The following is a 12,439-nucleotide window of genomic DNA, read 5'->3' as shown; positions in this document are numbered from 1 at the left end:
AACTGTGCACACTGTAGGATGGAGATGTTGTCTTTTGCATGTTCTTCCAAAAACACCAGGATTCTTTCCAGTTTTGTGAAATGAGAACACTGTGAGAACACTGAGAAACCTCTTTTCAGGGTCTGGCACATGGCAGCGTCTTGGTTCTGTTATAGCCACATAGAGGAATTAGTCTGTTACTTCTACTGATTCCCAGGCAGACACACTATTCCAGAGCAAAATTCCAGTAACCGGGAATAATTACTCCACCTCCAAACAAGAGTAATGATGCCTAAGTAACATCAAGCTCATTCTGGAACAAAATGCCTACACAGGGAGCAATACCAGCCTAACCAGCACAAAACCATACTTTTTTGGGTTTTGGTTTCTGTGTTGTTGTGACAAGAAATTTCATCAGGTAGAGAAGGCATAAGGGATTCAATCAGAATTACAGTAACATGTATCCTAACATTAGACAAATTTCATCTTAATACACACATGATGAGTAGTTCATTGGTTATTAGTAATTATGACTGACTTACACTTCCAGTCACTTGCTCTGAAAGCCAAGCCTTGTACAGACAGACAAAGCCATACGCTAATCTAACCACAAAACCTTCTTCAGGAAATGGGAACCACATCTCCAATCACAGCCTGGCCTGGTCTGACACACTCAGCAGGCAAGTGGGATGTGCAAGAGCCCACTTCAACCACAGTTAGCAATGGCTCTCATGCTTATATACATAATGAACAGGTTCCTTTTCACTATCAAAGGGCCCATGGCCTGCTACTGTTGCAAAATCCAGACAAACACCCAGTTCCACGAATCACAGAAATTCCTTTTGTCATATGCAAAGTAATTCTTACCCTAGGAATTTTCGATTTCTTTGGATAACAGTCTTATTTAGCATCTATTTAGCATCCACAGCATCAGTAAGGTCATGCCAGCCCTAATGTAAACATCTTTGTGAAGTATGGGGTGTTCTACAGTTAAAATTTATCCAAAGAACCTACTTTTTATATATTATACACCATATCAAAAAAGGGGAAAATCCAATTTGCTTCCATGTTCAAGACTCAATGAGTACAAGATTTAATCCACCATTCTGACAGCCAAAATAGTGTTACTTGTAGTTTATGACTCCTCATCCTGTAGTCCAACACATCAATTTTTGAACTGGGTATTTCAGGTTCTCTTTGGGTATTGGAAAACAAGATGGGAAAGAGGAGGGGAATCTTCTGGAGTCTGAACTACTGCTGGCACAGTTTGAAGAGAACCACACACAACTGGTTCAAAGCTCAGGACAATTAGCCTTTGGCTGGCAAAAAGAACAGGGATGTTTCAACACGTGAGCTAGGAATCTCCTTATGCACAACATGGGGCTGAACAGGCCATCCCCAGCTACAGCTGGCCACATGAAAACCACCTGTATTTATCAAGAGATTCAAGCCACGGTTTGGGTCTACCTACTTCCCAAATCCCTCCTAAAACATAGATGAATTCCTGAAAAGCAGGGAAATCTACATACCACTCTTTTCCTAGTCTACCTAGAAATTAATTTAAATCATAGCTTAATTTTGTACTTCTATATGAAAAATAGGCTGGGGCAGTACCACGTGAATAATTCAGATGCACAACAACAATGAAGAGAATGTTGAGATTCCCAAACGAACGCAGACTGGAATTACACTCTAATTGGCACAAGCTTCCCACCTCTATCCCGTAAGGTACTTTTTCTGCAGTGGATGACAATTGTGGCCAAAGCACAGCACGAGCAGTGCAGCCCCTCAGGGAGCTCTCCCAGCCAGGCAGGGCCCAGCAGGGCAACAAGCAGGCCCGAGAACATGAGGGTCAACTTTGGGTTTTCCTGAACATATATTCCTGGTACTCTGCTGCATATTTGTATTTTAACACACAGGCATATGGCTAGGGAAACAACAGTTAGTCAATTCATTCCAAAGGGACTTGGAATGTGATAAATCCTTACCCTCATTCTGAAGATCAAATAACTGAGACCAATGCAAAACGAGATCCTGGGTGCTGATACAGAAGAGCAGCCCTCCAGCATTAGCATTTGCTGCTGGAAAGCTGGCCTGCGTGCACAATCCAAATCTCCTGAGGAAGAGCCTTTACAGATATTACTAGACTGAAAAAAGACAACTCACCAAGAACACTGCAGACTCCATCTATTCAGTTTTCTCATCTTACAGCCATCAGAAATCCCTGCAAATTCAAAATCTCCTTTGCTAAAAACAAAATTTCATAATACAGATAGCATTCAAAAACCCAAACAAAAAGGATTCAAGGAATTCTATCGCAATCCGAGAACTTAAAATTTTAAAGCTGCCTACTATTCTGGCAGAAGGAAAAAAAATCCCAAAAAATGCTCTTGTGTAATATATGAATTTTAGCTGACACTTGGAAAAGAACATGCATCCTCATCAGGAAGAGATCCTATTCCTAGCATACAACAAGAACTCCTGTTTGCAGCATCATTCTGCCACAGACGTCTCTAGTCAAATATAGACCCTCTGCATCCTGATGCTGAAGAACAGGAGCAGAAATCAGCACAGTGATCTGTCAGGCACTTTGCTCTGCCACGAGCTATTCACTGCTCTATCAAACCTGAAAAACAGCTTATCACAGCTGCAGTAAAGCTTACAAACACAGAATTTCAGGCCAAATGGCAGTATGCTATTTTCACTTTTCTATGATTAATAGCTCAGTGCCTTACGTAATCTACTGCAGTCAGAAACAAAAAGGTTCCCTTGTATTGTCACCCTGCCTCAGCAGCCAGCACTCAACTTACCCAGTATCCACAACCTCTCAAGGCGTTTAGGGCTGTCTATTCTGCTGAGCACAGAGGAAACGACCCTCATTTCACACCACAACAGAGTATTTCCAATGTTCTGCCTCCATATTATCTTGATTGTAGGTTACCAAACCAGCTAACACAGCCAGGACTGGGAAGATTTTTAAAAAATCACACTGGTTAGGATTCTAGAGTTGCTGATTTCCTGTTATAGGAAATAACAGTTCCAGCAAAAGAATCCCCCAGGCAAAATGTTTAGTGATCCACTGTGCAAGCTCTAACAGCCTTTGTTCTTCCCTTTGCTGGATTCATTACTGCTTCCTTCTCTCTGCCCCTCTCCCTCTCTCTGACTCCTTCAGATTTCACTAGAAGATAAAAACATCAGTTCAAATCTAAGCACACATTTTGTATTTTCTAGTTGAGAAAGAAAACCTAAAAATTCTGTCCATTATCCACTGCTTTAAGTTGAATGCAGTCACCCCTCTGCAGTTGCTGCACTGCCCATCCAGTTTCCTATGCACAATATTATAATTCACACCACTGGAGCTCCATCCAGCCCCCAAAATACATCCTTCCACTTGGCTGCTGCAAAATCCTCCCCAGCTTACAACAGTTTAAGAAAAGCCATCCATACAATTTCTTTTGCACAGGTTTTTTCTCTGTAGGCGATATTAAGTACGTGTTTAACACTGAAGACCTTAATTAAAAATCAAGTATTGGGTCACTGAGATGTGGTCAAACAACAACGTGTAAATAATCAGACAGCAAATCCTGCATGTGTGACTCTCTTAATACAGCACAGAACAGCTCCCTGCCACAACTGCTCGGCAATTCATGATTGTCATTCAGAGGCCTATTCGTATCACACTACACTGGGAAAAAAAAGTTTATCGTCAATGAAAATACTGTATTTAACCAAGATATCAGTAACTCTTTACAAATAATAGCTTTAATCCTTTTAAAACTGGAGGATCTTAATAGCATTTCTTCATTAACACTTAAACAATTGTTTCCTTCCTAATGTGCCAAGTGTGCAATCAGGATGTAACTCCAATCTATTGTTCTATTCAGCCCAAAACACCACGTCTCACCTTGTGAACCTTGACCTTTGAGGGATTTTTTTAGCCAGTGCTCAGTTACTGCCACAGCCGCATTACCTCTGCAAACACCAAAGGGTTAAAGGCAGCCCCAATCAATAGGCCTACAAGAAAAAAAAAGGAAAATGATTATGCCTTACAGCATCTTTTCAATGCTTTTATGCACAATTCTACAACAATATTGTTTCCTTCTGGTCTTAGAGAAAGGCACAGAACCCCCCCCCCCATTAATGTTTCCTAAGGAAGCAAACCACAAGACAGCACCCTGTAAATAAAACAGCATGCAAAGCATCCTCAGTCACAAGCATATCTACAATTACAAATAATTAAATCCATTTTATTTAGTTTAGTTTTAAAATAGACTGTATTGCCAGTGTCCCACCCTTGCAAAGCAAAAATATTTTAGTAAGGGTCATAAATCTCAGCTCTTGCCCATTCCTTAAGCATAAAAAGGCACGAAAAGCCAAAGTAATCTCAGTTACTGCAAATATGTACATTTACATACAGAACCCTTTATGACTACATTAGCCACATACCAGTGCTGTGTGTCTAAAGTGTGCATTCACATACTGTTTTGGGATGGTATCTTTCTGCAAGCTCCTCTGCTTTTGGCTGCCATGAAGGGAGGAAGCTATCCCAGTGTAGTAGCTCAGTGACTGCATTGTGTTCAGGAGCTGATCTGCCTCAAACCAGTTCCAGCCGGTTCTGGTCACCCTACATAAAAAGCTATGGCAACCCTCGCTGAGTTGCCAACAAGACCCTGAAAATCGCAGGGGCTGGTTTTTGTGTGGCGTGGGGCCGGCACAGCCCTGTGCCCCGGCTCCCCTCCTGCCCGGCCCACGCGGCCCCTGCTCCCCAGAGCCCCCCACACGCTCCCTCGCTCGCCTCCCCCACTTACCTCCCACAACCTGGCTGAGAGCTGTGTGTGCGTGCCTGGCTGTAGCTAACAAAGAGACCGCAATAAAAATCCTCACAGGATCTCTCTTGCAGCACCAGGCAGGCTCGGCCACAGCCCTGGGAGACAGGCTGCTAACCCGGGCTGCTGCCCCTCTGCTCCCCCAGATGAGGGGTGGCTGCTCGCACGCGTCACATCTGCCCCCTCATGCCCACGGCCATGGGGTGCCCCATCAAGGGCTTCTCCCATCTGCCCTCCCCACTCCTCGTTCCATCTGGGGCCGCCCGAGTGGCATCTTCTGTGCTCTGAGCAGCATTACTATAGAGTACCCACAAATGCGCCTGCCTCCCCTCAAGAAAGCCATTTCCGCAGTAGCAAGATGCCTACAAAATAGTTCCTTTACCCCCTCCTCGCAGCACCGACTTGGCTGCTACACTGATTTTTTTTTTTTTTCTTTTGCTATTCGACTATGCTGGAGGCCTTGAGAAGCAGCGAGCTGCAGCCCCACGGCTGGGCAGCCCCCCCGGCTTGCACCCGCCGGCTGGGGAGGCCCGGTCAGGCTCTGCGCAGCTCCCACCCCGCAGAGACCGTGCGGACCGGCCGCCTGCCCGGCCCTGCGCCTCGCAGCCGATGCCTGCCCAGGGTCTCAGCCCCTTGCGGTGCCCACGCCGCTCCGGGGGTCCGCACCCACCTGTGCCCGTGGCCGCTCTGCTGCTGCCCGCTCCCCTTCACCTCGGCCACGCAAGGGCCTTCCTCCTGCATGGCTGACAGGCACCCAGACCGAGACAGCAGCCACCCCGCTCCTCTTGGCTACTCACCCTTGCTCTGGGAACACCAGTAACCACCTCCGCCTACGCGCTGAAACCCCCTCCTCTCGGAGGCTGCGGGAGATGCTGCTGTGCAGGGCTCCCTCCGGCTGGGTGGGCGACCCCGACAAAGCCCCTCTGCCCCTGGCTGCACCTGCAACTGAACAGAGGTCTCGGGCACAACCCTGCACCCCTCCCTGCGGAGACACCTTCTTCGCATCCCTCATCCCCACCCCGTTCTGGGGAGAACCACCATGTTCTTCCGCTGCCTCGGCCCGTCTTCCCTGCACAGGCTGCTGCGGCCGCAACCGCGGCCGGCCCTCCCTCGCCCCTCGGTCCGGGGGGCCGCTCCCTCCTCCGGGCTGCCGCGGCCCCGGGCACCTCCCCGCGGGTCTGCGCGCTCCCGGCCCGAACCGGCCCTGTCCGAGCGGGCCTTGCGAACCCTGGGGACGGCCGGGGAGGAGAGGCCGTGGCCCCTTCGGCAGCGAGGAGAACGATCCGCCCCCGCCCGGCCGGCCCGGAGCCGCCGGCCCGGGCAGTCCCTGCACGGGTGCCCGCGGGCCTCCGGCCGCCGCCGGGCCGGGAGGAAGCGACCCCATAGCATGCAACCTCCGGTCCCCATGCGACACACCTGCTGCGGCCGGAGCCGGCGGGCTCGGGCAGGGCTACGGCCCGCGGTGCGGCCCGGCCCCGCGTCGGAGGAACATAATGGCAGGAGGCTGCGGGGCTGGGCGGTGGGGGTGGGGGTGCTCGGCGGCACAGATGGGGAGACGCTCCCGTGTGATTCCGTGTGGAACGGCTCCCTGGAGAGTGCCGGGGGCGGGGAGGCTGCGGGGCCGCCGAGCGCCGCGGGGCCGGGGCCGGGTCGCGGCCTCCCGCAGCCCGCACAGCTCGGGGGGGGTTTCCGAGCGCTGCCGGCGGGCAGAGCCGCGCCGGCCGCCGGGGCCGATCTCCTCCGCGCCGCAGCCGGCGCCGCCCGGGTGCCGTGGGAGACGCTCCCCGGGGCCCGCCGGGCTCTCCCCGTGCCCCGGCGCCTCAGGCCTCGAAGGGCAGCCGGGGGAAGAGCCCGCGGCCGCCGCTCCGCTTGCAGGCCAACAAAGGACGGGAGGAGCCACACGCTGCCAGCTCTGGCGGCTCAGCCCCTCCGCCGGCGCTGCGACCGCTGTGCCCGGGCCCGGCCGGGGTCACCCCCCAGGGCCCGGGGCGCGGCCGGGAACCGTGTCCCGGAGCGATGCTGCCTTTCCTTCCACACCTTGTTAGCCGGGCACTCTGGGGCCCGCCTGCGCAGCGCCTGCGGCCCGTGCTCTGCCTCCGACCGGCCGCCTTTGTTGGCTGCGCAGCATCCCGGCGGCATCGCCATTGCTAGCAACGGCAGGGCGAGATCCCGCCCTCTCCGGTACCGCCGTGCAGCACCATTTTCAGAATGTAATGCTTTGCACGCGAATCGCTTTATTGAAGCATACTCATGGCTTTAAATACATAACACCCGTCTCAAGTTAACGCTATGGGCAGACAGTATACGAAATATTCTAGATAAAATAACGTGTATTAGCGCATTAGCGTCTGGTGTCTTAGAGTCTCTTACGAGCCTGTTAGTAAGGCAGCAGAGTCCCAAAGGCGTTTTGCACAAGCACAGCTCCTTCTGGGAAGCTGCCCCAGTAGCTGTGCCCGCAGGTATCGGTAGGGCAGGAAATTACCCATCGCCATTCCCTGGCTGCTCCAATCCTGCCTCCACATAAAAATTCTAACTTATTCCAATTAGCCAAAACAGCAGCAGAACATAGGTTCTACTGACTTTAATGCTAATATAATAAATCGATTTTAGGATTATATGACAGTGGATTTGTGCACTAGTTTTAATGTTCAAGAAGGGTCATGCAGTTCAGCTTGCACAAGCCTTGGGCTCATCCTCCAAGTTACTTGTAGAATTAGGCCGTGATAATTACAACACCCTATTTCTTCCCAATTCATCAGTAAACTGATTTGCTTAAAGAAGTGAAAACTACACTATCTTTACTTCCATTGAATTTCTGTGGTTGGCTTGCATAATAGCATAAAAGAAGATGGCAGCTGCTACTACTACTCTGGTATTAATATCTGAAATGTTAACCAATTTCACAGTTCATACATGGCACAAAGGTCCTTGTGTGTGCTGCCTTTCACACTTGTTTTCTTTCCAGCCAGGAAGGAAATCTACTTGCTTTCCTTCTAGCCAGGAAGGAAATCTACTTGTTTTCCTTCCAGCCAGGAAGGAAATCTACTTGCTTTCCTTCCAGCCAGGTGTCCTTGACATCTCTATAGGAGAAAAAGTCTGTCACCCTAAGTATTTGAATTAAAACACATAAAATGAAGAGAATTTAAAGTATATCTTACAACTCATACCAGGCTGATAGCACTTGTCCAGTGTTTTTTTAATTCAAGCACACAAAAAAAAAAGAGGTTCAGCAGCATGAGTGTCCCTGCAGTCACTTCTGCATTGGGAGTTTTTGGCATGTTGACCTGAAGTCTTAGACCAGAAGTCCTGTTCACTCCCCCAGACACTCTGCTACATGATCCTTAGAAGCCGTGGTGGAAGAAACTGTCCTTGTTTAAGTCATCCTGTGTTGTCCCTTGGCTTTGCAGCAGCCAGGTTCCAAGTGCCCATCCCAGCCGATGAAACCATCACCAGGGGATCCCGGCAGCTGCACTCCAGCTCTGGGGTGGGAGCTCCCAGAGTCCCATCACTTGTTCCTTCTCTGGGCACCTTGAGCCCCTCCTTTTCTTTTCCTGGAGAAACGCCCCCAGTGCTCCTTGAGAGCAGTCAGCAAGGAGTGCTGCCAACCCAGAACACTGCTGCTATGGTGAATGCTGAACTTGAGTGCAATAATAACTTCTTAATTATTTAACTTCTAAGGATTTTAAGGCTCTTGAAATTCAGAACTCTGAACAGCGGTGTATTCATTTCATGCCTTCTGTACAGGGATCAATTTTAACTGCATCAAACAGAGCTTCTGTACTTTAAAGATGTGCTGGGACCAGAGAGGATTTTGCAGGTGGATTGACACAATAAAAACTGAAGTCAATTTACACTTGATTTTTTTATGTCAGAATAAATAGTGCCTGTTTTGTCCTTCCTACTTTTGGAGAAAAAGAAGAGAACATTTCCTTTCTAGCTAGCAAAACATGCTTAACTTAAAGCAAGAAGGGTAAAATGCAGATTCCATATTTCCAATTCTAAATTTGTTTTCAGAGTAATAGCTTTACAGCTTCTGGCAAATGCTTAGTAGTGTTTGTAAATTCCATTGCTTTTTTCACCATAAAATTTCTTGTAACATGTGATCAACAAGAGCAGAGCAGAAGTTTATATTTCTTGTTTTAGAATAACTTACTTTTTTTTTTTTATCATTGTTTGGAACGCAACCACATATATTTAAACATTCAATATTTAAAGACCAGCTTACAATTAAATTTCCCCTTTTCAGATGTTCCTATCACTAATCTCTAAGTATTTTCTTGGGGGAAAAATAATTTTTCCTTTCCTGGTTATTAAAATATATCTTCTATTACATTTTGGACTGAAACGCCCAGGATTGCTTTTTAAAATTATGAGTTTCATTAAAAGAAGGTGATCTCATAGGAGATAAGGACTTTGGTCGGGAGAAATGTACAAACACTGCCCAGAGCTGAGGAACATCTCTGCAACAGGCAGTTTCCCCCAGATGTAAAGAATGTGTCCATGGAAGATGGCAGCTCATGCTATCCACCTGTAAGGAGAGAATCTTGAACCACAGTGAGAACATCTGCAATGCCCAAGGAGCATGAAGAGTGAGAAACCCTAATGACTCTCAAGGTGTTAAACACTGTAAAGGCCCAAATGCTGCCATGTCTTGAACAACATGAGACTCCCATTTTTAATCATCTGTAAAAGAGATGCTGATTTAGATATAATACAAAGCCAAGAGGATTTGTCAGGGCTTAATTATACCTTTTTTTTCCGGCTGTTAACCAGAGCAAACTAAGTGTTATCCAAAGAAATCAGAGTTGGTTAGTGAAGATCATGGATCATTGAAACAGTTCTGTTTGTGAGGAGTTGCAGTCATTAGCTCAGTTTTTCCACGTGTATGAGGTAACGCTGTGCTGTGCCATGCTGAGAGCTCCCAGCTCCTCTGAACAGGCAAGAACAGAACAACACCCCTCAGACACTCACCTACACATGAACTTTAGTATGCAGTGTATTCCAGTGGGAAATAAAGGGCTTGGCTCCAAATCTGCACATAGAGGAGCCTGGTACACAGGCCATATGCCCACAGCACTTGCTGCCTCATCCCCAAGCTGCCAAGCAGTGACACTGGTGTTCAAGGCACACAGCTGAAGGCACTGTCACAGGGTTACATCTGTTGGCAAAAGGGTGCCTTCAGCCCAAGCATTTCTAGATATGAAATAGGAAAGATGAAATAGAAAAGCCTGTATGATGATTGATGATTGTCAAAAGCTGGGAAGGCATTTCTTCTGCACAGGACTACCGTTTTTGGAGAAATTGACTACTCCCAGAGGAGCAGCAGCAGAAAATTGACTGCTTCCCAGAGGCAGGGCAGCTACAGCTCCTCTGAGCAATCTGCCAGTGTCTCATTCCCCTGACAGGGAAGAATTTCTTCCTTATTTCCAATCTAATCCTGCCCTCTGTCAATTTAAAACTTAAAAAATTTAAATCCCTTGCCCTGTCACTACAGGCTCTGGTGAAAAACTATGTACCCCAATACTTTATGTCTCCATAAATGATGTATACTCCATTTATACAGCATCTAGCACCCTGAGGCTCCCTGAGCACTCAGTGCATCACACCAGCACTTTGGCCAGAGCAGCACTCGGGGTGTGCAGGGAGAGCTGCTGAGGGACAGCGCACACCTGATCACAGCCATCTTTCCAGCAGCACAAAGAGCACAGCCTCAGGCCAGACACAACACAACCACAGGCACAGTGCAGAGTGCAAGGCTGATGGCTTTCTGGATTTTCCGTGACACCGTTCTCTTTTCCGCTTATGAACATGTTCCGAGTGCTGGGCCAGAACCCCTCAGTCAGCTCCTCATCAGGAATTAGCCACCTGCGTGATTAACATCAGTACCACAGAGCTCAGCAGCCTGGCTCATTGAAGAATGCCTGTTTTGTTCCCATACGTGCCATATGTACGGGGCTTTTTCCTTCCTCCTCCTTATATTTATTCAAGTATCGGGGATTATTTCTGAATTATTCATCATACAATATCTGATTAAACTGTGGCGGTGCCGGTTCCCACTGCTTAATGAATGAGCCATTAGGCTTTTGCAGATGGTGCCATCAACAGCTCCTGTGCTGTGTGTTCCATGCACTTACCCAGCAAACGGAGAGCGCTGAACCTGAACCCGGTGTGGGAGACGAGTAATGCCCATGCAGTGATCCCACAAACCATAACAAGAGAGCAAGTGTTGCTGTAAAACTTACGTTTGGTCCTAGCTGTTATCTAATACAATTTTCTCAGAAAATCTTAGTATAGCTGAGTATATATCCCACCAAACTACCCAATATATCACTTCAAGCAGGGAAGCAGAGGACAGAAACTGCCAGCAGTTTACCTATGTTGTCCTGCAAGGTGTGATAACTGCTGCCATGACTTATGGGCATGAGCAGGACCAGACATCATCTGTGTGCTCCACGCACTTCTTTCTTGGGAGAGGAGACCGAGAAGCGAGAGAAGACACTGTATTCCCGAACCCAAGTGGGTTCTGTGTCTGGGAGAACAGACACAACAGGCACAGCTGCACCCTTGCTTTGGGAGGGCCTTAGGAAGTGGGAGACAGTGCATAGCTGCTTGAGAAATCCATCCCCAGTCACGCAGCTTGCTGCTCCCTCGGGGCTGCCACCTGCACAGCTGGGGAGAGGCGCTGGGGATGGTGCTGTGACACAAGAGGTGCTGCTCCTCTGCAGGGACGGGCACACAGGCACTTGGGACCAGCAGCAGCTGTGCTTGCACTTCTGCCTTTCCAGAGCCTTCTCGGGAAGCACATAAAAAAAGAAGGACGAACCCAAGAGTGATTTTTCTGCCACTTTTCCTCTGTTTACTTCAGGAAATCCTGCCCTCACAGGTGAGGGTGGCAGCAGCAGCTCAGCCTGGCTGTGGTTCCTGATTTCAAGCTGCCCGGGATGATCTTCCTACAATGAAAGCAAAGTTAAAATCAAGGCGCCTTGCTGGTTTGTGGCCGGCATGGCCAGGGAGTCTTTCAAGCACTCATACTTTCCATGCTGGTCCTTGGCATCTCCTGCTGGAAAAAGGACATCTGATTCATCCCCACCTACTGAAGATGAGTCAGGATTATACAAATTCCATTTCGTTTGTGTAACAACACTACTTCCCATGTTGCAAGCTTTCCTGTCTGCTGCCATAAAAGTCTTGGGTACAGAGGAGGGGAGAGCCACCAGAGCAGCATCCAGCCCCAAGGGTTTCACTGCTCAGCAGCAGCCCATGCTTAGTTCCATCAGCTGGATTAGCAGTCCCAGATGGCTTTCCCCTCTGCAGTACAGGTGGGCAGGCTCTTGACGTGTTTCATGTGAACAAACAACTGCAGCAGCTCCAGCCCGGTGTGCCCCAGTGCCCGAGAACTGTCCCTGTGGGACACGAGCTGTGGGGGCACACAGGGGTTCCCCCAGCTGCTGTGCTCGAGCGTGGCCTTCCCACACAGTGCAGGGGCCACCAGCAGCCAACAGCCAGGCACCTGCTGCTGTCACTAGTGACACTGCTGGGGCTGCCTGCACCTGCCTGGCCAAATTACAGGCTCACCTTGTCTGGGAGGGGTCATCCTCCCTGCCAGCCCCAGGAATCTCTTCTCTTTGTCCTTT

The 12,439-nt window shown here is 49.0% G+C and overlaps 1 protein-coding gene across 7 annotated transcripts in view; it reads right to left on the bottom strand.

Moving 5' to 3' along the window:
• ZNF532 (zinc finger protein 532) overlaps positions 1–12,439 on the bottom strand; it is a 42,841-nt gene that overhangs the window by 25,437 nt on the left and 4,965 nt on the right. Inside the window, exons 1-3 of one of the 7 annotated variants that reach the window (XM_058044509.1) lie at positions 6,222–6,302; positions 5,603–5,750; positions 3,884–3,993 (exon numbers count right to left, since the gene is read on the bottom strand). The gene's annotated coding sequence lies outside the window, so the exon portion shown is untranslated. Of the gene's footprint in view, positions 1–3,883; positions 3,994–4,425; positions 4,628–4,787; positions 5,190–5,475; positions 5,564–5,602; positions 5,751–6,221; positions 6,303–12,439 lie in introns of those variants that run through there. The other 6 variants (XM_058044508.1, XM_058044512.1, XM_058044514.1 and 3 more) reach the window with 6 other exon arrangements.

This window comes from Melospiza georgiana, chromosome Z, assembly GCF_028018845.1.
Source record: "Melospiza georgiana isolate bMelGeo1 chromosome Z, bMelGeo1.pri, whole genome shotgun sequence".
NCBI lineage: Eukaryota > Metazoa > Chordata > Aves > Passeriformes > Passerellidae > Melospiza > Melospiza georgiana.
Note: the sequence above shows the minus strand (reverse complement) of the source record. Positions and strands in the feature narration are given on the sequence as shown.